Below are 26,301 nucleotides of genomic sequence, written 5' to 3' on the forward strand. Positions count from 1 at the left end.
ACAGAATATAAAGAGGGATGGTGGCAGTTAGTGCCTCAGAACAGAGTATGGTGGAGGAAACACATTCCTCCTGTGAGAAAATCCCAAATGAAATTAAAACTTCAATGAAAACATCTGCCTTCCCCACATGTACTTTCCTATTTGCAGTGTGTGTGTGTGTGTGTGTGTGTGTTGCATGTTTTAAGCAAGATCAAGATTTCTTTACAATCAGAAAATCCCATTTGCCATTTATTCTAGACAAATGGTCTATTGAAGATAAATCTCGGAGGAAAAAAAAAGAAGGAGGTCCCCTACAACAATGAGCATCCATTTAATTAACATTTATTTTTTTTTTTCAACGTTTATTTATTTTGGGGACAGAGAGAGACAGAGCATGAACGGGGGAGGGGCAGAGAGAGAGGGAGACACAGAATCGGAAACAGGCTCCAGGCTCCGAGCCATCAGCCCAGAGCCCGACGCGGGGCTCGAACTCCCGGACCGCGAGATCATGACCTGGCTGAAGTCGGACGCTTAACTGACTGCGCCACCCAGGCGCCCCTAATTAACATTTATTAAGTGCCTACTATATGCACAGTACTTATGCAGGGTTGCCATGATAAACAAAGTTGACATTGTTTTTGCCAAACAGGGAAATAAGAAAGATAGCCACTAATCAAACTACCCCATATTTCTGATTATCTAATTACAAACTGAATGAAGTAGCCTGAAGGAAAGGGACACAGTTCTGTGAGATCCTAGAAAAAATTGCAATAATAAAATTTCATTTCATTTTCATTTAAAGATGTATGTATATCAGGGTAGGGAGGTGTGGCAATGAGGGTGTAACACATACAAGGGACCTGAGGCAGAAAGCTATATAGCAGGTCACATAAACTGTAAGGTCTACGTCAAGGACAAGATGGCAAGTGGTTCCAAATGAGGCTGAGAAAGAAGCAGGCGGCACCAGCAGGTGCTTGAAGGCCATAAAGGATTTAAATTTTCATCTTAACTGCCATACGAATCCTTTAGAGGGTCTTAGGAAGTGATACAATCATCCTTGTACTGTACAGTACCTATATGGCTTGGTTCTAAGAGAGCACTCCAGCATCGGTGTGTTAAATTGGGGTTACTAAACACATTATATAAATAAATGAAGGAAATAAAGGAGTGAAGAGTTTTCTCAGGTAAATTATTCTGGCCACAGCATGAATGATAGGTTTGCTAAGGGCAAAACCAGGCACTATGGGAATGAAAGGGAACAATACACACAGAAACATAGAGAATGGGATGAATGTAAGGTGCATTTAGGGAGTGAAATATAATGGATGGTGAGGGGAAGGATCTAGGCTGACTCCAGGTTTCCAGTCTGTATAAACAAGTAAAGGGTGCTGCTGTTTGCTACGATCAGGAACCCAGGAGGAAGACTAGGCGGTAATTGTTCATCTTAAAGTGTTCGAGAAACATACCAACGTATATATCCAGAAAGGAATTGGCATGAATCTGTTGCTTTGGAAGAAATAACAGTTAAAATGGTAAACATGAATGGATCACATAGGGAGGGTGTTTATCATGAACGACGAGAGAACGCTTGACCACCACCTACAGGAGAAGCTTGAGGTAAAAGAAGACCAAAGAAAAATTGTGTCAAGGAAACCACGTGATTAGAGCATTCGCAAAAAAGCATGAAGGGTCATAGGAGCATATAAGGAAAGGGCAGAAGTATCCATTGGGTTTAGCCATTGGGCACCTTGGCCAAAGCAGTTTAAGCATGGTGGTGAGCACCAGAGTGCCGTGAGAAAGGAAGGTACCGATAAAGTGACTGCAGTCTGTCCTTCAAACAAGCCTAACTAGTAAAAAAAAAAGTCATGAGAAAGGGTGAAAGCAAGAGAAGGACGTAATGTCAAGAGTGCAAGAGTCTTCACAACGAGATATGGCCTCACCCCTGTGAGGACGGCTGTTGACAGAAAGAGACAAAATAACAAGTGCTGGCAAGGACGTGCAGAAGAGAAAACCTTTGTGCACGGCTTGCAGAGATGGAAATCGGTACAGCCACTGTGGAAAACAGTGTGCAGATTCCCGAAAAAAATGTAAAATAAATCTACAGGATGATCCAGCAATTCCACTTCTGGGCATTGACATCAAGGAAACAAAAACACTAATGTGAAAAGATACACGCACTCCCATGTTCATTGCTGTATTATTCACAATAGGCAAGATATGGAAACAATCTAAATGTCCATTGATGGATGAACGGATAAAGAAGATGTGATACACACACACACACACACACACACACACACACACATGCGCACTGCAGTATCATTCAGCCATAAAAAAGAATAAAATTTTGACATTGTGATAACATGGATAAACTCTGAGGGCATTGTGCTCAGTGAAATATGTCAGGTAGGAAAAGGCAAATACCAGCTGTTCTCACTTGTATGTGTGATCCAAAAAACAACAAACAAACATGCCTAGCTGAGCTAATGGTTACTGAGAACAGATTGGCGGTTGCCTGAGGTAAGGGGTGGAGGTTGCATGAAATGGGTAAAGGGGGTTAAAAGGTACACATTTTCACCTATAAAAGGAATAAGTCATAGCGATGTAGTGTATAGCATGCTGATTGCAGTGAATTTTACTTTACTGAAGATTTGAAAGTAGCTAGGAGATTACATAATTAAAGTTCTCATCACGAGAAAAAAAAACTATAGCTATACGATGACCGATGTTAACTGCATTTATTGTAGTGGACATTTTGCGATATATACAAATTTCAAATCATGTTGTACACCTAATACTCGTATCATGTTATATGTGATTATGCCCTAACAAAAAAAAAAAGAATGCAGGAGCCTCAAGCATGTTTATAGGCTGCAAGAAAAAGTAAAGAAGAGACAGTATCATCAGACAGCTAGATTGACGGTGAATCGCATGGTATCTGTATCCAGATACCATTTCCAACTCCACCTGAATAGCCGTGCCTTCTTGAACAAATCAGTGATCCTTAATAAGCCTCACTCCCCTCATATATAAAATAGAAATCATAATGGAAGCTACCTTGTATAGCTGTTATGAGGTTTAGATAAGATAAAGAGTGTAATGCCTGCCATGGAGTAAGCACGACACTCGACCAATGACCTCTGTGATCACCATTATGCATAAAAGTAAAGGACAGAGTAAAAAAGCATGCGAGTTTTGGCAGCAGTAACGACAAAAGACGTAAAGATAAGACCATGGCAACAGAAAAAAAATTGATATACCTTAGAAGATATGTATGTATTTGTCAATATACCTTGTCCCAAATCACACAATGAGAAACAAATGAAATTGGATAAATAACAATTTGATGACGATTACCAAAGTTAGCAGACAACCTGCAAAATCAGATATTAGTATCATCATTGCCATAGGAATTTGATAACTGTATCACCAGGTACGATGCCAGGCCCGGAGCAAGCACTGTTAACTGCCAACGGCTCCGTTGTTGTTAGTATTAATTTGAATAAGAGAACTAGCGTTTCAAAGTAAACTTTGCCGCTGTGTTTAAGGCAATGTGGTCACATCCGTGCCCGTACCTTCGAATATCACCTTCATGCTAGAAAAAGTCCAAATCCACGTGAGAACCCCAACTTCTCTCTTAATGTATATGCTCACATCGTAACTTCCTGATACCTCACTAACATCTCAAGCCCTAGTAAGTTAAAATCAAAATCACATTTTTAAAATTCAGTTCTTTTCCTCATAAGCACAGGTACCTATCTGGTTAGGGATCATGGAGACATTCATAGTAGTTGGAGAAGGATGGGGAGGAGTGAAAAGTAGGGAAAGAGAAAAAAGATTGAGAGAAGAAAAGGAGGAAAAGGAAGACAAATGTGAAGTAGGGAAAAGAGAAATGATAAATTCCTTGACAATGTCTAAAATCTTCAAATCAAACCAGTGTCCTAACCCAGTAAAATATAACGTCTTTTGCTACTTTTCACTGGGAATTGTCAAACTTTCTCAACTGACTGACCGATCCACTTATTCATCCATTCAGCAAATATTTTTGACAAACGCTTATGAGGATAGTCATGGAGGTATCACCAGAAAGCAAGTCACTATTAGCTTCTCTAAGAAGAAGAGAGAAGTTGTCCCACAAAATCACCAAAGTTCAAACTACAGAGTGACATTCCCGGATTTCTTGGTGGTTCACAAGGTAAGTGGAGATACTATTCAGCAACCTACATTTTGAGTTTCTTCTTGAAGAACTCTGAACAGACGGGCACCCAACGAATGTTTATTGAAAACAGCAATGACTGCAGTGCGGTGGCTCAGCCCTTCCACAAACTCTCCTCTTGTCCACTTCTTTGTATTCACGATGTATGTTGCATGTACATCCTGTCCTTCTGAGAGCACTTTTGAGCTCTGCTAAATAAATTACATCTCTTAGGAAAACAAACTCAGAGTAACACCTTCATTTTCCCTTCCCTCTCCTCACTCTAACATCAATGGAACCTGTTGGAAGTTTGAGATTATCACAACAGCTTACAGCTTACATTGTTTGATTACTTAATTAATGGCATTTCACACTTTTCCTCAGTTGGGAAAAAATGTAATCCAAAACGAAAGGCAATAACTTTCCTTTAAAATAAACCCTAGAAACCAAACAAAAACAGAGTAAAATCAAGTTATGTTTCATACACATAGTGTATGTATTGGATTTTGAAAGAATCTGACCACTAAGAGTGCAAGGAACTGAACTATCTTACTATGTTAGGTGCAGGGTAGCATAATGTATTAGATTATGTAAGAGTGAAGATTTGGGAATCAAGATTGTCTACTTTCAAATCCCAGCTCTACCTCTCTCTTGCCATGTGACCTTGACAATACGTAACCTTCTTTGCTTTGGCTTTATCATCTTTAAAATGAGAACAAAATTGGGGCGCCTGGGTGGCTCAGTTGGTTGAGCTTCCAACTTCAGCTCAGGTCATGATCTCACGGTTTGTGAGTTCGAGCCCCACGTCGGGCTCTGTGCTGACAGCTCAGAGCCTGGAGCCTGCTTCAGATTCTGTCTCCTTCTCTCTCTCTGCCCCTCCCCACTTGTGCTCTCTCAAAAATAAATAAATGTTAAAAAAAATTTAAATGGGAACAAAATAGTTATCTTGTAGGAGTATTTAAAGTGGTCTGCACATCACAAGTTCTCATTAAATATTAGTTATATGGACAGAATTCCTTTTCCCACAAAGCTCACAGCCAGTGAGCTTTCAATCCAGTAGGATTGAAAAGTGTGCCATGTATGGTCCTAGGCAGCACTGTCGGTGAATGCATGCTGTACTCTGGGAGCCAACAAGAGCGAATGAGTAATTCTACACAGAGCACTCGAAAACAGTTTCAGAGAAGAGGTGATATTTGATTCTTCTACTCAGGCTGTGTCCATTATTCAGATGGAATAACCCAGACACATGATTTCATATGAATAATACTTATTTAATGTTCACACAATGTCTTATAATATTTAGTTACTGTCTGATTATAAACATATGATCAATTCCATCAAACTGGCTGCAACTTCTGGTTTTAAGGACAGAAATCTGATGTGCCTTGGATAGTTTCTCATCCCTCTAGTGGGTCTTACTCCTCCCTGCCCCCTCTTTCCCTCTTCTCTCTGTTCTTGTGTCCCTTTTTTCCCTCCTACCCTTTTCCTCCTCCACAGGAAACTTACCAGCCTAGAACCTTCAGCATCGCTCTAGGGTTGTATTCAAGACGTTCCTCACAAGACAAGTACGATAAGCTATTGCAGTAGATAGTTGTCGTTGCTTGTCTGGCTTCTGTGTTTCTTCCTGGGAAGACAGGAGATAGAATGGGAAGTGAAACATTTTCAATGGGCCAAGTTTTATGAAAGTCTTTCCTACCACCGTGCCAGTCAAATCTGGCCTTTCTCATCACTTGAGAATTGTAGGGGTGGTAGGTTGAAAATATGCCCCCCAAAAGATATCCATGCCTAATCCTCAAATCTCTGGCCCCGAAACATATTACCTTACGTGATACTTAATGTAGTTTTAAGGGGGCGGTGTCCTTGCCGATGACTAAATCAAGGATTTTGAAATGGGGAGATTATCCTGGATTATCTGGGTAGGCCCTAAATGTAATCACATGTATCTTTGTAAAAGGGAGCTAAAGGGAGACTTTACACACACAGAGGAGTGTGACCCCAGCAGAGGTTAGTGATAGAGCCACAAGCCGAAGAGAGACAGCAACCACCAGAAGCCACCCTGAGCCTCCACAAGAAGTATGGCCCGACTGAAACCTTCATTTCAGCCCAGTGAAACTGATTTCAATTTGTGGCATTCAGAGTTGTGAGAGAATAAAGTTCTGTTTCAAGCCACCCACCAGGTTTATGCTAATTTGTCAGAGCAGCCACAGGAAACTAACACAGTGGGTTTGCAAGTGGCCCTTGCCCTGTCCCATAACATGTTTTTAAACCTCCAGGCTTTCACCTTTGGAGGTTGCCAGTGCTCATAAAAAAATGGGCATTTAGCAAAAATGTTTTTGCTGACTTTTAATCCTGAATTGCTTGCCCTTACCAACTTTATGTGGTGCAGATATTCCTACTTCTAACATTACCATTCCTTCTCCTATTTGCACACCCCATCTGTACGTCTGTATAATCCCTGTTGGGTGTCATTTGGATTTCCCCTCGCCTATGTTGACTTTGGCCTTAGTATGTAGTTAGCCCAGCCCCGCATGCCCAACATATGTGGGGTGCATGCAACCCTAGGAGCAGGACCAGGCTTCTTTTGGATACTTTTGAATGATCTCCTGTCACCTGCTTTTTCTGATCTGGCTTAAAATCAAAACATGTTTAGATGTCAGTGTCTCTAGATCTTAACTTCCGAATCATTTTCAATTCTTCTGAAAATTTCCTTGGGCTTCAGTATCTCCAAATAGAATCATGGCCTGCGCATTTCCAAATTAAATAAGGCCTATGGCCGGTCGAAAGTTTATATGGCATCATATTTTCCTAACCTTCTAACTTGAAACAAAGTGAATGAAAAACTGAAGCCTTTGTGCAATCTGCAAAGCACCTATGGTAAGCTATCCAAAATAACAATCAGCGAACCCAGCTGCAAGAATTGTACAGAATTGGGACGCCTAGGTGGCTCAGTCCATCAAGCGACCGACTTCGGCTCAGGTCACGATCTCACAGTTCATGGGTTCGAGCCCTGTGTCAGGCTCTGTGCTGACAGCTCAGAGTCTGGAGCCTGCTTCGGATTCTGTGTCTCCCCCTCTCTCTCTGCGCCTCCCCCACTCACGCTCTCTCTCTCTCTCTCTCAAAAATAAATAAACATTAATTTTTTTTTAATTGTATGGAATTACCTGGTTCTTGAAGGACTAGGTGGGCTCAGAGTAGCCACTTCGTAACTTGTTGAATGAAGGGATCAACCAATGAATAACTAAATTTTAACCAAATGATTTACGTCACTGGAGTAAGTTTTTATCATCCAGATTGGGTTTTTATTAAAATTTACCGTGAGAAATGACCCTTGTGATTTCCGCAAGGGACCACTTGAGTTCTTCAAAGATCAATATCAAGAATGAAAGGAGACCTTTTAGCTCTCACTAAAATTCTAAAGGCAGGTGTTAAAAGCAGAGAGGAAAAACGCTTTGTGCAAGAAAAGGTGAGACTGCTCTGAAAGGTTCAAACCATCTAATCCCATCCTCCTCTCCCCTTTACCCCACCACACATAAGTACAGTGTAGCTAAGAGGTGCTGTTGGCCTTTAATAGTCTGAGTCCTAGTAACAAATGGACCACACTGAAGAAATAACCACCTGGTTCTGTCTATATTCAGTGAATTGAAGATAACTATTCTGCTGGTTTGGAATTTGCAGAACAACCAGCTGTTTGATTATACTTTTCATTAGCAGACAGTGAATCTAGAGTCGTAGAAACACATCTTGAGGCCACATCCAATGAGGTAATTACCTAAGGCAAGATGGCCATCCAGAGGTGAAAACATTGTAATAAATCAGGCTTAGGATTTGGATCGAATTTCCGAATTAATTTTTTTATTGAAATTTAATAACTCCATACAGATGAGAAAATACCAGAGGGGAAAGAATGTTCTAACTATTAAAATTATTTTGGAAAACAAAGGTGAGGAATTAAATAGGCAGGAGGAAAATTCCTTACTTAGTGGACAGTTACTCCACATTTCACTGTAAATCAAGATGGAAAAGCATGGTATGTTACCCACAGCAATAAATGCTACCTAATTGCCATTTCCCCCAAAAGTAAGGTCCTCTCAGTAAATACCAACTGTCCAAAGTTAAGTTCTTTTATTTTTTTTTTTTTTAATGTTTATTTTTGAGACAGACAGAGAGAGAGAGAGAGAGAGAGAGACGGGGAGAGGCAGAGTGAGAGGCGGACAGAAGACCAAAGCAGGTCGTGCCAATAGCTGAGAGTTCACTGCAGGGCTCAAACTCACGAACCATGAGATCATGACCTGAGCCAAAGTCGGACCCTTAACCAACTGAGCCACCCAGACACCCCAAAAGTTAAGTTCTTTTAAACGAGCATTTGTTTTGCTACCAACGGCACACTAATTATAAAGAACCCAAAGTGTAGTGGCTCAGTACAGCCCTCCGTATAGACAGGTCCTTATACGTGTTCGACACCAGAATTATGAAGCTCTAGGCCAGGGTGACAGGCTCGCAGCCTCCAAACGTAAATTCTGTGGTCTTCACGATCCCAGCTTCTAAGAAGAAATAGTCACCTACTTCTTACCTCCCTTGCATTCTAAGTGCAAATTCTGGCCTTCCTTAAAGTGAATTTCCAAAGCTGATCGTGGTGTTGGAAGGACGCAAAGCCCGGCAATGGACATGTTGTCAACCAGCTTCTAACACAGCAAGACTTCAGAGCAAAGAAAAAACCCTCCGTCTGGTGTTTTCCTTCACATTCCAAAACCTGCAGATCTGAGGGTCATATGTGCAAATATTGCCTTTGACTACTTTCCATCAAAGTCCCTAATTTTTCTCTCCAGTCACAGTGGTTCTGTGTCGTTCGCTTAACAGAATTAATATTAACAACATCCAAAATGCCTGAGGACGTCTTCAGTGATCATTTTAATTGGACTCCCTCCTCTTAGAGATGAATTACTAGTCTCAGGTCATCTAGTGAGGTTGTTGGTGGCACAGTCATAACCAGAGCTGGGATGCGCTTGAGTGATTCTGACCATCCCTCCCAGGTCTTTCAAAAAGCATAATTTGTCCTTACCCATGTGCCAGAAGCATAAGAGCCACTGAGGGAATGAACACTCCATCTCCGGAATCCGTCCAGCCCAGGTCAGCTGGCAGTCTCCCTCAGCCTCTTTAACATGGCATTTGTCCTTCCCTCGCCTCCCCTGTTTCCTAAAAATGCTCTCATCAGATCTTTTGCATCTCTTCCAGAATGTGATTTCTCAATTTTTCCCTTTCTGGTCCATCACATACAGCGCCTCAGTGTTCCGCAGCCACCCCCCCCCCCACCACCAGCGCCTCAACAGGCTCTGAACCCAAAGAAAGAGCTTCTCCAACACAGGAGCCTTCCCCTGCGACCTCCATCTTGTCTTACTTTCTCTTGGTTTTTTTGTGAAAATATTTGCAGCTGAATACAGCCAAGTATGAGGCCTTAGTTTTACTACACAGTTTCAACAAAAATATTGGGCACACTTGAGATGTTGACATCAGAAATTTCAAACTACTAGCCACTGTGTTCAATACCCTAGACTTTGCAGATACTTCACCTGTAAAAGAGGAATGTTGTTCGCGTCTTGCTTCTTGCGTTTGAATTAAATGCCAATGAGGTCACGATATAAGTCAGAGAGGGCTTTTAGACATGAACACCACTGCATCAATGATACCATTGCTGAAGGGAGCGGGGGAAATTACACAAAATCCAATAAAAAATAACACAGAAGGGCTGTCATGTCTCTAAAGAAGAATTCCTCAGGGGAAGAATAACCACACAAACAACCCAGGTTTAATTAAAGTTCGTTCTTTGTCAGCACTGCGTCTGTAAAGTTTTCACTTCAAATACAGCAGAATGACCCAAAATGTCTTTTCTCATTTTCATGTAATTTTCTCTCAGCTATTCTGTCGATAAGCAAACTGGGTCTTCAATCTGTTTACCCTCCCACAGTCTGACCAAGTGAAGGCTAAAAAAAAACCCCACAGCATGTTTTTATCACTTCCACCCCTACCATTTTACTGCTTTGTGCAATGAAGCTCATACTGGTTCTTGTCTTGATAAATGTCCCTCTCCATCCTACACATCAACCTTTAAAACAATTTAGTCATTCTGTTCTGTAGGTGTCCTAAATTATCCGCACTCTGTTCATTTCTAAGTGATTCCCAAGCACATCTCTGCTCTTCACCAAACTAACAACTCAAGCTATTTCTTTTACAAATATACACAAATGGTTTTGCCATATGTGACAGGCCACTCTGCCTGGCCCTGGAAGGAACAACCATGTTGATCTAGAGATCTAGAATAGAAAATTATAACGTGTGAGTTAGATAGCCTTTATTTAGTGACCAGAGTAAATATTATTAACAGAATAATTTAAATGGCTCTAGGAATTTTTTTATCTATAAAGGTTAGCATAAATTACAATATGCTTTTAGTTGTACTCAGTTAAAACACCGTCTATTATAGAGGATTCCTCAAACAAAATATTAAAACCACATTAAAAACACAGAACAGTGTGGCAAATGAACAGTTGCCATTTATTTCGCCTCTGCTGCGTATAAAAACCAACCAATGTAAATGTCGACTTTTTCCTGGACATTCATCCTGTAAAGAAAGTGTTACTGGCTGCATTTTATAAGATTTAGGTAGATTAAGAGGTGGCCAAAGGCCACAAAGCTGGTAAATGACAGGGTGGAGATGTGAATTATATACTCTCAGATGCTAAAACTCAGACTCTTTTCACTAAGCACCTTACTTCCTAAAGGTGCCTAGCATCTTTGAATGAAAGAGAAGGAAGCTTGGGCAAAGAAATGACATTAGAATGTCTACCCCTTCCTAGTAAACAGCATGTAACCCTATGTCAAAACCCTGCAAACTTAAATCTCACACATTTTACAAATTCAAACATGATGTACTCTGTGTTCGATCCTGCTTTCTTAATTCAAAGATGCGTAAATATTTAGTGGATATTTCTGCCAAACTCAAATGTACGTTGTTGCATGGCTTAAAAAAGTCATTCTCCTTCGACTACAGTAACTATAAACGATTGATACGGATCTCAAGCCATTTAGTCTAGTGGAGGAAATTAGTGTATCTCAACTAAAGCCCAAGATGTTTCAATTCTACAGAGCCCATTTTCTTGACTGTATGTAGGTATTTTGGGCTGAGAAAGATGTACATATTTATCAAGTTTATAGAACAAATGCTTGTTCTATAAAACACGCATGGGGCATTTTGGGGGATGCGCTGGATGAATGGATGGAAGGAAAATCAGGCAATGAAAATGTGAAGCTAACCCGTGTGGAGAGTTGACACTTTATGTATAATACCAATTTCTATGAGGTAGACCGAAGAAAGTCTTGTCTAATAGACAGTTTCTAACCTAACAGACCATGAAGAAGAGCTGAATTGTTTCTCTTGGGAGCTCGGTGCTTTTCGTTGACTTATCTGGCACTCTGAGCAGTTAGACCACTGAATTTAAAAGACTAATTTTGTCTTCAGTCTCAGAGAGATAACTACGGTGGCATTTTTTTTTTTCTCCTCAAATTCTCACTCTGCATTGAGAAGCATAAATGTTACCATAAATGTTCTTACAATAATGCCTCATCCGGAGAAAACAAAAACATGTTTATGCAGCCACTTTCTCTGGATCTTAAAAAACAAAAGGTGGTTTGACACAAAAGGGACACTGAACATCTTTAGTAAGAATTGGAATTTCTCTCATGAAATTACTTACCATTTTCTTAATTGGCTGCATTTACCCTAATATGTCAAGCCCTGTATTTGAATGTTTCCTGTGACTCTTCAGAGGGACACTCTAGTAACGAGACCTATGTGTGTTGCTTTATATTTGGTGAGAGAATTGTTCTTGCTCTAATTATATTGTAAAGGCAACGGCTTCATTAACCAAAGTGGCAGAAATAACAAAAGCATCTAATACTTATTCCACCTGGACATTCCACAAAGCTGAATGACTGTTTTCTATTCAAAAACGCCTCTCTGGTGCATTTATTAAAATGAGCTTTCAACAGAACCATTGACTAAAGAGAGAAGGTAGCTTCAGTGGTGCTAAAGCCTGATTTCCTTTGAGCGCCGAATAGCCTCGTAAGTATTTCAGTACAGAGAGAGCAGGGGAAGAGCATTTTGAAATTAGGAAGTATAGCAGTGTCTATGGATTTAATAATAGCCACAAATGACTCACATCAGTTCAGACGCAGAGAGCACTTACTGTGTGCTAGGCTATTGTCAATGCTAGTGATACAAACAAGGGGCAGGAAAAAATCTTGGAAGAGTCCATGAGGCTCCTGGATGCAATAAACATGAATAACACTTTAAGGATACAGGGGTAATAAATAAATAAACTAGGGATGGTTATAGCTTCACCATGGTTATATGGCTTTAATTCCTCATTTGACTGACAAAGAAACGATAATCCAAATTCATACCTTTAATGAGAAGAACAGGTAAAATCTTCTGTTCATTGTAAGGCAAAGTCAAGCAAAGTAGAGATGGACAATCGCTGGTTGCTAGCCTATTCTTGAGGAACCACTCACTAGTCCCCACATAGGCATAAATAGGAGAGGAGAGTTAAATAGCTAGCCATGAATTTGAGTTCTTAGCATCAGAATCCATTTTGCACCCTTTTTCAGCTCCATCATTGGAAAAACTAGCCATAAGGCATGGTTCTTTCTTTTCTTTTTTTCTCTTTCTCTCTCTCTCTCTTTTTTTTTTTTTTTTACCTTTCTTTCTTTCTTCCCTTTCTTTCTTCCTTCCTTCCTTCCTTCTTTCTGATAGAAATATTTGCTAACATTTATGGATTTCTAGATGCTTGCGTGCATATAGTTCTGAGCACTTCATGGATATTTAATATTTAAACCCCATAGAAATTCTATAAATACTTTTTCTCTTTTCAACTTTATTGATGCCTAATTGACAAATAAAAGCGTATGCAACATGATGCATTGTGAAAGGATTCTCTCCATGGAGTTAATCCACATCCATCACCTCCCATATTTACTTTTTTTCTTTTTTCCTTTGTGTGTGTATGTGTGTGTGTGTGTGTGTGTGTGTGAGAGAGAGAGAGAGAGAGAGAGAGAGAATACTTAGTTCCTACTCTCAACAAATTGCAAGTATACAATACAATATTATCAACTAGAGTCACCAAGTTATAATGCGATCCTCAGATCTTATGCATCTTATAACTGAAAGTGTGTACCTCTTTACCAACCTCTCTCCATTTTCCCCACCCACCCCAATCTCTGGCACTCATCCTTCTATTCTGTTTCTATGAGTTCAACTTTTTAAACTTTTTTGGATTCCACATGTAAATGATACCATGCGGTGTTTGTCCTTCTCTGTCTGGCTTATTTCACTCAGCATAATACTCTCCAGTTTCTTCCATGTTGTTGCAAATGACAAGATTTCCTTCTTTTTAAGGGCTGAGTTATAGTCCATTGTATACATATGCCCTATTTTCTTTATCCATTCATCCATCAACTGATACTTGATGTTTCCGTCGCTTCTCGGCCTTTTGGCTAAGATCAAGTGCAGGTTGTTTCCATAACTTCATTATTGTAAATAATGCTGCAATAAACATGGGACTACATATATCTATCAAAATGCTGATTTTATTTCTTTTGGATTCATACTCAGAAGTAAGATTCCTGTATCATATGTAGTTCTATTTTTAACTGCTTGAGGAAACCCCATATTGTTTTCTGTAATGGTGTACCAGTTTACATTCCCACTAACAGCATACAGGGTTCCCTTTTCTCCACATCCTCACCAGCATTTGTTATGCCTTGGCTTTTTGATAATAGATATCCTAACAGAGGTGAGGTGGCATCTCATTGTGTTTTTGTTTTTTGTTGTTGTTTTGGTTTTTTTTTTTTTTTGATGTTTACTTATTTATTTGGAGAGAGAGAGCATGTGAGCAGGGGAGGGGTACAGAGAGAGAGAGAGAGGGAAGGAGAAACTCTCAAGCAGGCTCCACACTATCAGCGCAGAGCCCAACTCAGGGCTAGAACCCACCAACCATGAGATCATGACCTGAGCTGAAATCAAGACTGACTGAGCCACCTAAGCACCCCTCATCGTGGTTTTGATTTGCATTTACCTGATAATTAGCAATGTCAAACACCTTTCCCTGTACCTCTTGGCTATTTGTATGTCTTCTATGGGAAAATGTTTATTCAGGTCCTTTGCCCTTTTTTAAATTGGGTTATTTGTGAGGGAATTTGCTATTGAGCTGTATGAGATTTCATGTATTTTGGATGCTAATACCATATCAGATATGTGATTTGCAAATATTTTCTCCCATTTCACAGGTTGACTTTTCGTTTTGTTAATGGTTTTCTTTGCTGTGCAGAAGCTTTTTGATTTGATCTAGTCCCACTTGTTTTCCAAAAAAATCATTGCCAATACCAATGTCAAGCAGCTTACCTTCTATGTTTTCTTCTAGGACATTTACCTTTTCAGATCTTATGTTCATGTATTTAATACATTTTAATTCGATTTTTTGTGCATGGTGTAAGACAGGGGACAGTTTCATTCTTTTTCATGTGAATAACCAATTTTTGCAACACTGTTAATCGACGACTATCCTTTCCCTATTGCATAGTCTGGACTCCTTGGTCATAAATTAATTAAGCATATACACGGGGGTTTATTTCTGTGCTCTCTATTCTGTTCCACTGATCCGTGTGTCTGTTTTCTTGACAACACTACACTGTTTTGATTGCTATTGTTTTGTAATATAGTTTGAAATCAAGAAGTATGATGCCTTCAGCTTTGTTCTTTCTTATTATTTTGGCAATTTGGGGTCTTTTGTGGTTGTGTATGAATTTCAGATTGTTTTTGTCTATTTTGGTGAAAAAGCCATTTTGAGTTTTAATAGGGGTTGCACTGAATCTTTAAATGTATGAACATTTTAACAATGTTAATTCTTCCAGTCCATGAACACAGAATATCTTTCTATTTATTTTTGGCTTCTTCAATTTATTTCAACGATGTTTTATAGTTTTCCATGTAGAGATGTTTTACCCTCGTGATTACATTTTTCCCTTTGTATTTTATTCTTTTTGATGGCATAGAAAATGGGATTATTTTCTTAATTTCTCTTTCTACTAATTCGTTATTAGTATATAGAAATGCAACTGATTTTTAGGATTTTCCTTGTTTGCTGTAGTCCCGTGGGACTTGTGAACACAAACTCCACTGGCTTTCAGAGCTAGGGGACCTAATTTGAGGGCCTGTCCCTTAGGCAGCAGCCTTAAAAGTTGGGGCACTAAATGTATAGTCCAAGCCTTTTATACCTCAAGGAGAAGATAGGAGTTGGTGGTTCCCTCCCAACTGTATGGTGTTGTGCTGGGGGTGAGGTTTATGGCACGTCTCAGCCTTTCCTATTTCTTTTTTTTTTTTTTTTAACATTTATTTATTTTTGAGACAGAGAGAGACAGAGCATGAACAGGGGAGGAGCAGAGAGAGAGGGAGACACAGAATCCGAAACAGGCTCCAGGCTCTGAGCTGTCAGCACAGAGCCCGACGTGGGGCTCGAACTCACGGACCGCGAGATCATGACCTGAGCCGAAGTCGGACGCTTAACCGACCAAGCCACCCAGGCGCCCCAGCCTTTCCTATTTCAATGTGGGTCTTTCCCCAGTTGTCTGATGTGTAGGAGTGATTCAGCTGGTTTTTGGATTTCTCTCAGAAGAAGTTGCTTCATGTGTAGCTGTATATTTGGTGTGTCAGTGGGAGGAGGAAAATTCAGAAACCTCCTGTGTTGTCATCCTGACACTATGAATATCTAAGGTAGATACTATTATTATCCCCATTTTATAGAGGAGAAAACTAAGGCTCAGAAAAATTATATAAATTGCCTATGGCCACTCATCCAGTAAGTAAGCCAGAATTTGAATCCAAGCATTCTAATCCATAATCCTTCATGATAACCCCTACCCTAGTGGTTCTCAACTTGGGGTGATTTTATCCCCAAAGGATATTTGGCGATGTTGGAAGATAATTCTCACTGTCACGACTAGAGGGAAAGAACACTACAGTAGAAGTCAGTAGAAGCCAGGGATATTGCTAAACATCGTGTCATGCATAAAACATTCCTTCACAATAAAGAATTATTCAGTCCAAAATGTCAACAGAGTGGAAGTTGAAAAACCAGAGAGATAGAGCACAAACAGGGGAAGGGGCAGAGAGAGAAGGAGACGGAATCCGAAGCAGGCTCCGGGCTCTGAGCTGTCAGCACAGAGCCCGACTCAAGGCTGGAATCCAAAAACCATGAGATCATGACCTGAGCTGAAGCCAGAGGCTGAACCAACTGAGCCACCCAGGCGCCCCAAATCTGCATTTTTTTTTAATTTTTTTTTTTTCAACGTTTATTTATTTTTGGGACAGAGAGAGACAGAGCATGAACGGGGGAGGGGCAGAGAGAGAGGGAGACACAGAATCGGAAACAGGCTCCAGGCTCTGAGCCATCAGCCCAGAGCCCGACGCGGGGCTCGAACTCACGGACCGCGAGATCGTGACCTGGCTGAAGTCGGACGCTTAACCGACTGCGCCACCCAGGCGCCCCCAAATCTGCATTTTAATAAGAGTCTCAGGTGACTCCTCTGCACGTTGACGTTTGAGAGGCAGTGAACTATACTTTTAGCTCCACCACGCTAAGTCTTAAGTAAAACAAATCCCGTACACTTGTCTGTTCTCCATGCACAGACACAAAGAAGCAATGTGAGAAAGGTAGTGGTGGGCAGTGGGGAAGAACATGGACAGCTCCAGCAGCGATGTAATATTAGGGACTGGAATTCTCTTCAGCAGATGGTTCTTAATAGATGACTTCCCCATGATGATGAGAGCTTGCAAACAATTGTGCCAGCACACCAAAAAGATGAGTGGTCCAGAAAAAAGAAACGCATAGCTTCTGGACTGTGCTTTTTCTTGGTGTGTGCCAACGTTACAGAACGGATCTACGTAAAAACAAAAACATCCCATTAAAGTCATCAACAGCTAACTTGTTTAAAATTGTTGAAAAAAATAGAAGGAAAAGAGACTGAATTTTTTTTTTTTTAATTTTTAATTGCTAATTTTGGTGTCACGTAAACTTAGTTTCAAAACCAATCGAACCCTCACTGCCACTTCTGGGCATACAAAAATGCATTGACGTGTCCTACAACCATCCAAGATCCCATTGGCATTTGATGTTACACAGAGATCTTGTCTGATTAAAGCACTGTAGGGGCGCCTGGGTGGCGCAGTCGGTTAAGCGTCCGACTTCAGCCAGGTCACGATCTCGCGGTCCGTGAGTTCGAGCCCCGCGTCGGGCTCTGGGCTGATGGCTCAGAGCCTGGAGCCTGTTTCCGATTCTGTGTCTCCCTCTCTCTCTGCCCCTCCCCCGTTCATGCTCTGTCTCTCTCTGTCCCAAAAATAAATAAACGTTGAAAAAAAAAAAAAAAAAAAAAGCACTGTAAGCACAGGTCCAGGTGCTCTCAGATTCAAATTCCCGTTCTGTGATGCATGTTAAACCGTTCCCTAGAAACCACAGTCCCTTTATTTATAATAGGGATTTATGTAATATTGACTTTGTATTTCTATATTATTTTTTATTATCCACACTTTTGCTTTATTTTTTTAATTTTTTTTTAATGTTTATTTGTTTTTGAGAGAGAGGGGGAGAGGGAGAGAGAGAGAGAGAGAGCACAAGTGGGGGAGGGCAGAGAGAGAAGGAGACACAGAATCCAAAGCAGGCTCCAGGCTCTGAGCTGTCAGCACAGAGCCCGATACTGGACTGGAACCCACGAACTGCGAGATCATGACCTGAGCCGAAGTCAGACGCTTAACCAACTGAGCCACCCAGATGCCCCTCCACACTTTTGTGCCCCCTAACTGCCCCCCAAAAGTGTGATCAGCTGAAGCAGCAATGCACTCATGCTTTAAGGCTCACAAATAACCCGTATCTGGAGACAAAAGATAGAAAACCATCTATGTTTTCTATACACACAATGTAAAATTAACACTTCTGATTTTAAACATCTCTTATAAAAATATCCTTAGCAAAAGAAATATATACACTTTATTTTTCTTATGCTTACACACCCTGTCTACGATAGGCATCAAAAGCAAGAAAAATATATAAACATACACACATGCACACACACACACGCCTACATTTATGGTCAATTATATTGCAGAATATATGCATCAACACCTAAAGTCAAAGAACCTCCTCTTTACCCTGAAAATATGTATCTAAACTTTGGTTTTCAGTGAAACTATTTGTTCCACGATTGTGTGTCCTCCAGGATCCACCTGAGTTTATCCCGCAATCTTCAATCTTGGTCTATCCAACACGTTTGGCCAAAAAATGCCCGTTCCACCTTTCCTCATGCAAGTGACAAGTATCTGCTTCCGTTGTGCACTGCTTGAAGCTTTGCTTCTGGAAGCAGAGCCTTGCAGCTTTCCTTTTATCTAACTCATCCTGGGGATAACCCCCTAGGAAGGGCCTGGATGGCTCGAGTGAGCTATGGAAAACTAAAATCCTATGCTCTGTTAACTGAGTGTAGCTTCAACCTTATTGTTGGAAGTGAGCCTTACCCGACATTTGATATTAATCATCGACACTAGAGAAATAACTCAGGGAGAAGAATTGTCATCTGTGGCCAACCAAGTCTCACTGGACACAACCCACTGCTCAGTGTTACTTTAACTTGTTGTGCTGAGATGTCACAGCTGTCAGCCAGCTCACACATCTTTCCAAAGACTTGCTAGGTCTAGTGTTCTCCCTGTCCATAAATGCAACATATGTTAGCAACATTCATTGACAGATTTCAGCAGTCTTTTTCCCCTCGTCGAGCTGTTAGTTTAGTTGTCAAACACAAGAATCTCTCTTTAGTCTTTAAAGAATTCAGAGCCACAATCAGAGCTAGGGGGAAATAGCAAAGGAGACTGACAGCATGCCCATCAAGATTTTCCAGCAGCTGCTGAGCTGTTTACATACACTGTCTGCCCTCCCTCCGTCTTTCCAGCCAGTGGAATACTGAAGAAATGTACCCGGACTTTATAGATACAGACAACTGAAAGACACCGATACAGATGAAGTAGAGGTCAAATGAAAGTTAATTTTAAGTTGTCTAGTTAATTGGGGTTAGTCATTTTTTATCGTTCATACATAGCCTCTTCAGGGACCCCCACGTTATGTCTGGGCTCTGCCCAAGAGGCCAGAAAGGTGGGGTGGTGAGCAGAGGCTCCATAAAGCACAAGGACCATGGAGCTGGAGGCATTCCCAAAAGGCCTTCGTCAAATTACTAAAGACATGTAGGAAAAATGCAAGCAATAGTAAATAAAACTATGCTGATGGGAAGGCATAAAAGAGGAAAGTTGGAGAGGTCAGTATTCTAGAAAATGGTGAGAATGGAGTGAGAAATTTGGGGCAGGGCAAAAACGAGGTTGTCAAGCATTTAAAGCCAAGCGTGCTGGACCTGAAGCTGAGTATTCTTCTTAAGTGGTTCCTGAGGCATCTCTTTGAAACAATATCTTCAAACAACTTAGATATATATGGTGTTCGAAACGAATTCCAGCTTTTCAGGACTCCAGCAGGAATATATCCAAGAGGGACAATTTTTATTTTACATAGAAGATTGTAAGCTCCTTGCTAAAGAGGCATTTCTCTATTTATGAGAAAATGAGGTCATGCTTGGGGTCTGGTGAAGCCAAGGTCTGTCATGCATCCAGAGCAGTCCTGAGCTCTGTCAAACTTGACCCTCAGGCTTTGCTCCAGGCTTCCCACTGCAGTTGCATCAATTCTTACTCTTTTCTGAAAACGTCACTGATCTTGAACATGGCCATATGAGATCCCACCTGTGGGATCGAGAACAGGAGAAAGATTTAAAACTTTTCTCTCCAACTCAAGCAAGCCAGAAATGCTGACTTCATTAGGAATATCAGCTCACGTCCTGGCATATGGCAGATTTATTCACAAAGTAAAAAACTGGGAGTTTTTAAATATTCCTTTCATTAAAATTTAAGTTAAAAGAAGATGAGTTTAGTGAAAAGCAATTGTTTATATAAGCTACCATTTTATTTTAATTACTTGGCAGGTAAAACCAAGGGATGAAAATCTTGACTCACCATCATTTTAAAGAAAACCGTCCTTGGGGTGCCTGGGCGGCTCAGTCAGTTAAGCGGACGACTTCGGTTCAGGTCGTGATCTCGCGGTCCGTGAGCTCGAACCCCGCATCGGGCTCTGTGCTGACAGCTCGGAGCCTGGAGCCTGTTTCAGATTCTGTGTCTCCCTCTCTCTGACCCTCCCCTGTTCATGCTGTCTCTTCCTGTCTCAAAAATAAATAAAACGTTAAAAAAAAAAAATTTAAAGAAAACCGTCCTTGATCCCTGTAGCTGATAAAAAAAATTGGACGTGAATTACATTATGCTAGGTCCTTCGAGGAGTATAGTAACTCAATAAATCTTTGTGGGAGCCTTGCCTCATGTTCTTTGTATAGAATTTTGTACCCTCATGTACTATTAACACCTACCTGAAATAGAAGGAGTAAAGTTGATCTCTGGGTGAATGATTGCGTTGGTCCAAATTCCCTAGGATCCTGTATCTGGCCACTCCCTGAGGCCACATGCCCTGAGCCTGTTCATATCTGGCAGGCTAATCGAGTATGTTTCCTTCACGCAGGGCATTGCTGCAAACCCTCAAGGACAGCATGCCCATTGCGATTTCACCCTTACCTCTAAAATGTATCTATCCTGGGAGTACTAAACGTAGCATGACTGATGGTGATTAAGAGGCCACATGGCTTGATGGAAAAAGAACAGGACTTGGAATCAGAAGGCAAGTGTTCTTGTTCCAGTTCAAACCCTTATTAGCTACATGACTTCAGGCAAATCTCTTCAAATCCTTGTCCTCAGTTTCTCATTTGTAAATGTGGGGAAGGATAATGTTCCATGCCAGATTGTTTTTAAATTTTTTTTTTAATGTTTATTTTATTTTTGAGACAGAGAGAGACAGAGCATGAATGGGGGAGGGGCAGAGAGAGAGGGAGACCCAGAATCGGAAGCAGGCTCCAGGCTCCGAGCCATCAGCCCAGAGCCCGACGCGGGGCTCGAACTCACGAACCGTGAGATCGTGACCTGAGCTGAAGTCGGATGCTCAACCGACTGAGCCACCCAGGCGCCCCGCCAGATTGTTTTTAAATAAAATAATATGTGAAAGCACTTTGTAAATAATGAAACAATATACACAGGTAAGAAATTAAGTGTAATTAGTGTTCAAAACTTAATATTTTGTGATCACAGAATGTCAACTAATGAGCTTACTCCCATAGAGTTACATGAACTTCTTTTCCAAAAGAGGTCAATTAGACAAAGACCCTGGTTTCCTTGGTCAAAGTGCTTGAGCAGAATGTTTATTCTTTTGGCATGGTTGTAATTGTCTTGAAACTCCAGCATCCACTTGAGCCAAGTAATACTGTCAAGACTTTGCATCTACATTGATTTATCCATATTCACATGTTTCTCATGGCCTAGCTAGAAGAATGAATAATGAGAAAAATAAATGTTGCTCCCTTGACAATTTCTGGTTTCAGAAGCCTCTTTCAGCCACATTTCATCGTGAGCAATGAATCTCAGGAAAAGAAACTTCACCTCAACCTTCCCTCGGAAAACAGATGGGGAAAATTGATAGTAAGTCTCAAATATTACCTTGGCTGAAGCTTATGTGGGAAGACTCCCAGGTAAGGAGTCAGAAAACCAATGCTCTGAACCCAGCTATGGTGGAAACGCATGTTACATCAACTTGACATCTAACCTTTATGGAATCTGCTTCTCTATCTACTAAATGGAGGAAAGAGGGGATTGGAATTCAATTGCTCTCAACTTTTTTGCATGTCATAGTTCTCTTTAAATATGAAAAATCACAGCCACCATACAAGGAACTATTAACATTGTCTCCACCTTATTATTAGGTCACTGAAGCTTAGCCTATGTAAGTAGCACAAAATAAAATTTGCACGCCCGTTCAGGGAGTTCAAGGACCCACACAGATGATCTATAGAAGACTTCAGGTGAAGAGTCTCAGAATTAGAGCATATAATATTTCTGTCTGTGCTTCACTTTTCTAAAAGTGTGAGTACATACTCTATTTTGGTCACACACAAAAGCATGGTCTGGTAAGGCCCATTTCCTTCTAATAGTATATGGAAAATGACCTGCCAGTGGGTATGCAACACTACTACCCAGGGAGATAACAACACACCATCATCTTTTCAAGTAAAGCCAATATCTCTAAGTAATAAAAATGAATTCACTTTGTCTTGGTACGGCCCAGAGAAGCTATTGTCAGTAGGCCCTGAATTTGCCCTTAGGCCACTCTCTTCCTAAATGCAAACTAGATTGGATAGTATTGTCAGCGGCCAGAGATTCTTACCATTTGAGTTATCTGTTGTAGATAGAGAATACAACTTTTTCAAATACAAATCAAGACCAATCAAACATTAGACTGGAATAAACACATTTTCAGACATCCAACTTCTCCAAAGAGGTTGCTTCCCTGAACCTCTTTTTTTTTTTTTTAAGGAGATTGTTAGAGTTTGTGTTCCATCAAAACAAAGAATTAAATCCAAAAGATCAAGACATGAAATGCAATCTAGCTGTAACACTAGAGTACATCTCTTTGAATGACAGCAGAGTCCCAGGACTGTAGCTTAGGAGGAAGGAAAGGTGTGTAGAAATGGACTGAAAGTTAGTTTACAGAGCTGTTAGAGGATATAGGAAATCTTAACCAGAAACTTGAAGAAAGATGAGCAAAAGACAAAAAAAAAAAAAAAAAAAAAAAAAAAAAAAAAAAAAAAAGAGCCAATAAATTCACAACAAATATTAAAGTTTGCACCAGAAGTACCCTTAGCAGTGAATATTTACAAGGACAAAATAATGAAAACCCCGATAATGGACTTTACCATAATGCTATTTTACAAGTTTTCAGAAAGAACAAATATGTCTGTGTATGAAGGGTATAAGAAAGCAAAATCTTTATCTTCTACAGTCAACAGGTAGCATCTAAAACATAAAATCGCATAAAGTAGTAGAGTAGTAGCAGAAACATGCTATTAGAAATTACAGGTAACTGCTGGAAGGAAGAGCTGAAAGAGTTGAAAATGATCACATCTTGGGAGTGGGAAATGAGGTGGTGAGAAGAGAAAGCAAACCTTGTAATGTCATTTGACTCTTAAAGTTGTGTACAATAAATACTTTGATGAAAATAAAAAGTAAACATTGACAGAATAATAAAGGAGACTATGAAATAGACAAGTCATATCCACCCCACTCTGGGAGGAGTTACGCTGCCTCTGCTCCTCCCTTCAGATTCTGAGGGCATTCCACCTCTACCAGAGATTATCATTGCGTAACCCTTTTCACGACCCCATGGAACATTCCAGACAGTTTTGGAACTAAAAGTGCCTCAGGGTCTCTGATTATTTGTCTTGAGCTATGATTAAGAAGTAGCATGGGAGGAAAAAAAAAAAAAAAAGGAAAAAGAAGTAACATGGAAGTTTTTGGGGAAACGATACCATCGTTGTGTTTCAAGTAATTGTTTTGAGTAAATACTCTTGAGTAAAGATCAGTTGCGGGAAGCCCAGCTTTTGTCTTCTCAGGTTCAACATGGTCAGTGCTTTCGAAAGCCATCATTCATTACACTGCTATGTTGCCTGGTAAGCAGTTTGAACAACTTCTGAATTTATGCGCTCTAAACTAAAAGCAAAATGGCATACAAATTAGGAAATACTCAAGGCTTGAACGTATTCTTTTCGCCTTTGCCAGTGTGATGGGTTATTTCCACCTCAGAAGAGCAAGCATTCAGAGTGGGTCTCTTAGAGGAAACACAGTTTTTGTCCACTCTGTCCATCTAGCAGCTACAAAATTACGAGACTTGGGCGTGTAATCAATGAAACCAGAGCAACAGACTTTCTTTTAGAAGGAATCGTTCAGCTTTCTCCAACCACAGACAACAACCACGGTGGCAAACATCCCCTAAATTCACTAAGAACACTCAGGAAACTGAAGAAGACAGTGCATATAGTTTACTCTCATTATTACCAGGAAAACAACTCTAAGTACAAGTCCTATTAAAATGCATGAGTTTTCAGATCAATGTTCTCTAGCCCACAAAGTGTGTTTAGACACATATTTCACTGTTGAAAGGCATTTTTAAAGATACCCCAACACACATCTAATGTACATTTCCGACTCTGTCTCTGCCAATTAGGCAACACATCTAGAGACAGGAATCTCATTTTTCCAAAAGGAACCCTATTCTGTACACATCTGAGAGTTAGCAAAATCTTTCTTTGATCTATGTCTCAGTGACAAGAATCCTTTTATTTCCTGTGGAGTCATTAAAAAAAAAAAAAAATCTAACCTCTCTTCCACATTACAGCCCTTTAAATGCTTGATGACAGCTTCTATTCCCTCCACAAGTTTCCTTTTCTCTCCACTCTTCCCTGACATGCCCCTTAACAGTTTTTCAGCGTTTTCTCATATGTCCTGATTCCTCTCGTTGGGCAGGATGCAGTGAGGGGTAATGCCCCTTTGAGCAAGAGTATCAAAGTCAGAAAAACCAGGGTTTTAATCTTATCTCCAACCTTTATGTATGACTTTCATCAAGCAAAGTCTCTGAGCTTGTCTCCTAATGTATAAAAAAATGGCAATAACAATACTTATCTCTTAATGATATAATATGGCTAAAGACTGATGGTGAAGAAAATGCTAGAGGCGCCTGGGTGGCTCAGTCAGTTAAGCATCCAACTTCAGCTCAGGTCATGGTCTCATGGTTCATGAGTTCGAGCCTCACATCGGGCTCTGTGTCGACAGCTTGGAGCCTGGAGTCTGCTTCGGATTCTGTGTGTGTGTGTCTCTCTCTCTGTCTCTCTCTCTCTCAAATAAATAACATTAAAAGAAAGAACATTTTTTTTTAATTTTTTTTTTCAATGTTTATTTATTTTTGGGACAGAGAGAGACAGAGCATGAACAGGGGAGGGTCAGAGAGAGAGGGAGACACAGAATCGGAAACAGGCTCCAGGCTCTGAGCCATCAACCCAGAGCCTGACGCGGGGCTTGAACTCACGGACCGCGAGATCGTGACCTGGCTGAAGTCGGACGCTTAACCGACTGCGCCACCCAGGCGCCCCAAGAAAGAACATTTTTTTAAAGAAAATGCTACATTGATGCTGTGATAGCCCAGCATGAATGTGTGGTGCTTTGTCTATTCCCTGTAAAGGATGTGCTCAAGTCTCAAGATACTATTCTGAGCGCGATGTGACCACCGCTGAGCAGTATCATAATCTTAGACCACTGGGCAGAGCTTTCATGATTGGCATGTCTCTGTCACTCATTTACTGACCCCTCCATCTTACAGAAGATATTAATTTCTACTAAGACAATGGAACCACATCCTCTGCAACTATCCTGCTCTGACACTGGGCAAAAATACAAATAAAGGAAACACTGAAATTTACTTTTAATTCCAAAGGGTCTCTCTTTATAGCCCAAAAGAGAAGATGACAGTCTCCCTGTCATAAAAGTAGAAGGAAAAAGGAATAATGAAAACTGTCAGACTCTCTTTTCTGGTCCATTTCCAGCAATTTAGAACACACTAAATGCCAAAACAACCCTGAAAATAAGAATTTGGATGTCCAAGATGGAGGACTTACCGATTACACAATAATGTGGACAAGAACTGGACACTACATTCATTTGATGTCAGTATTCAGATGTCAGAAGAAATCCATTAAAGGAAGAACTCCTGCCAATCTTTGGAAAAATAACCAATTTGAATTGAATTCAGTTTAATTTTTTTAAAAAGTGTCCGTAATAGCAGGTGACCAACAACCAAATGAATGAACGTGTCCACAGGTTCTTTTTTGCATTCTCTGCGTGTAACCTCTCAGGGGAGAGAAATTCACAAGGTATCTGAGTTGGTGGAATAAGAAACCACAGTAAAAGACAGCAAGGCTGAAAGCATGACTATTTGATTAAGACAGACATTAGCATTACATAAATTATGTGAAATGAATGCATTGTGTTTTTTTAACGTAGAATGGAGACCACTGAA

General features: G+C 40.5%; 1 long non-coding RNA gene across 2 annotated transcripts; it reads right to left on the minus strand.

Annotated features, from left to right (window-relative positions):
* Positions 1 to 16,719: 16,719 nt before the first annotated feature.
* Positions 16,720 to 20,367, minus strand: LOC123594874. 2 transcript variants are annotated; one of them, XR_006710918.1, is made up of 3 exons: positions 20,319 to 20,367; positions 19,670 to 20,048; positions 16,720 to 17,161 (listed from the first exon to the last, which is right to left on the minus strand). It is a non-coding gene; the product is annotated as an uncharacterized LOC123594874 (long non-coding RNA). The 2 variants fall into 2 exon arrangements; XR_006710919.1 differs by having other exon boundaries at positions 18,786 to 20,048.
* Between the last annotated feature and the right edge of the window lie 5,934 nt (positions 20,368 to 26,301).

Source organism: Leopardus geoffroyi, chromosome B1 (genome assembly GCF_018350155.1).
Source record: "Leopardus geoffroyi isolate Oge1 chromosome B1, O.geoffroyi_Oge1_pat1.0, whole genome shotgun sequence".
Taxonomy (NCBI): Eukaryota; Metazoa; Chordata; class Mammalia; order Carnivora; family Felidae; genus Leopardus; species Leopardus geoffroyi.